The sequence below is a fragment of the Rhagoletis pomonella genome, unplaced genomic scaffold (genome assembly GCF_013731165.1).
Source record: "Rhagoletis pomonella isolate Grant_MI unplaced genomic scaffold, Rhpom_1.0 Rhpom_scaffold_00001, whole genome shotgun sequence".
In the NCBI taxonomy this organism is placed as follows: Eukaryota; Metazoa; Arthropoda; class Insecta; order Diptera; family Tephritidae; genus Rhagoletis; species Rhagoletis pomonella.
The window spans coordinates 30,267,637-30,270,099 of record NW_023458555.1 but is presented as its reverse complement, the minus strand read 5'-3'; the positions used below and the strand labels follow the sequence as shown (position 1 = coordinate 30,270,099).

The 2,463-nt window shown below is 34.9% G+C and overlaps 1 protein-coding gene across 1 annotated transcript in view; it reads left to right on the top strand.

The window, feature by feature from the left end:
- LOC118742340 (structure-specific endonuclease subunit SLX1 homolog) overlaps window positions 1-2,463 on the top strand; it is a 48,983-nt gene that overhangs the window by 2,385 nt on the left and 44,135 nt on the right. The gene's annotated exons all lie outside the window — the stretch shown is intronic.

Below are 2,463 nucleotides of genomic sequence, written 5' to 3'. Positions count from 1 at the left end.
ATTAATTTTATTTAAAGAAATGGCGTGTCGTCTATTTCCGCTGTAGCGAACGTAGTACATAGGGCGACATCTGGATGTCATCTACCTCGCCCTATTCACTACAGATGTCGCCCTATGCACTAGACTTTTTTATAGGAACTTTGCAAAGCAAAGGTTTTATGGTGTCGGACACACAACATTGAAAGTTTCTGGATCCACAACATTGAAAATTTCTGGAGCCACAACATTGCAAGTTGATAAAAGCGTTGTAATAAAAAAGGGACTACTCTTTAATAATAAGTATAGATAAATAGCCAATGCCCGAACGATTGGCGGGGCCTTGCAGCACCTTTCGAACCGTAAAAAATCATTCAATTCCATTCTATGTATATTTATAATACGTGCACCGAATTTCAAGCAAATCAGTCCATAAAAAGATATTTTCTAATAAATCGGTCCCTGGCCCACCTATCAGAAAAAAGTATCGTACATATCACACACGATCTATAAAGGTGACAAAACTTAAAATTACACGTTCGTCAGAAAATGCGAAAAACTGAAAAACTATTCATAGCACGTGCTAATCATATGGGCAAGGGGGGCTTAAGTTTTTTCAACAAATTATAACAAAAATTTCTCCAGCTTTTTCTAAAAGGTAAATAAAAACTCTGTGTAATATACACAACAAACAGCCTTTTTTGAAAAAGTATCACTTTTGTTTCACAAATTTGTGTTATATTAGAAAATAACAAACTATTTTTTCAATACAGAACGTAAGTATATACATAACATTGACAACGTATACTTTTCCAAAACGAATCCGAAAAGTTGTCGAACGCGCAACTCGAAAAAATTGGTGGCATACCCGCAGCTCGCAGATTTTTCCCCCACCCCGGAGGCTCCTAGACCCGGACGTTTAGAAAGCCCAACCATGACTTATTTATGCACGTATCGTCCTTTAAAGTACAGTAAAATGGTTCTCTTTTTTATAAAGAAATCGCATATCTGGATAGTATATTTCAGGCCGAATGGATAAGGCTTGAGCCAAGAGCTTGTGTGAGCAAATCAAATTTATGGCAAAAAATGTCAGTTAGGCGGTTTTGCAGAACGAATATACGCGGTTTTGTACTTTAAACGACGATATATATACTTCATAATAATTATGAGTATGCAAATGAGTGATGTTAAAGAATTCTACGTCGGAATTTCATTTTCTGCTCCAATTTTTCACGTCATTTACTCCGAAGGTTTTATTAAAACTATAAACTAGGCGATTTTTTTTTTGCCATTTTTTCGACTTTTCAAAATTTACTCGAAATTTTGTGGGTGTAGAAGTCAAAAGGACTTCAGATTCGCGTTCAGCGGGCCTGATTTTTCAGTCGACAGAATGCAATGTGTCGCAATTCTGCATATACAAACAGTTTGAATACCGCCGTATAACAGCATCCAAAAATTGTATTGATACGTTATGGAAGTCAGCCTTACAATATATGTACCTAAATCAAGATACTGGAATCATTATTATGAAACCATTTATGCACTCTAAAAGAACAAACTGACCGTATGATGTACGGTTTAAATATTTTAATTGTTTTGTATAGAAGGACGTAGACAACCATTCACCTAGGGGGCACGGGGGCATGTTTTTAATAATTTTTTTTTTTGTGTATATAAACAGAAATTTTTGGGTTTAAGAAAGTATACGTTTTCTGGCATCCTTTACAACGATACCAATTTTTAAGAAATCGGGTTTAATTTTTTTGTTTAAAATATTTTTTTTAAGGTATTTTTTGCTTTTAAGCGCTTTTTCTCAAATTTTTATATACGAAGTATACAAATACGCATATCAGAAGAAAGAAGGTTTAATTGCGTTTACTACGATATCAATTTTTTAAAAATCGGTTAGTAATTTTTTTTTATGAAAAAATTTATTTTTCCCCTTCAAATGTTTTTTCTCAAATGTTTACATACGAAGTATACAAACATGCATATCAGAAGAAAATACCCCCTTTCTTCACGTTTACAACGATACCAATTTTTTACAAATCAGTTCAAAACGGTTTGAAATAAAAGGTGAAGATGGCACAACTCCGAAGGCTGTTTGTCTCCAAACCAAACTTGACAAGGGATGACGGCAATTCGTTCCAAAATAAATGATCTTACCAATCAATTGGAAAAATCAACCAACACCAACATATACGCCTTCTGCAGATATCATCACACTCGGTAAGAATATGTAGTGGTATCTTGCTGGCCTTGTCGCAGAACCGACATAGATCATTTGACCCTATTCCCAGCTTATACAGATGCCCTGTAAAGATAACTGTTAGTATTCTAAATTTCTCCTTTAGGAGGTTAATTATGTTTTGGAATCACTCACTGAATTACACTCCCAGCATACTCTATTATAGTACCTAGCGCAGTCCTACTAAGCCACCCCTACAAGAAAAGGACATTTTAGACTGACCGATTCTCAATACACTC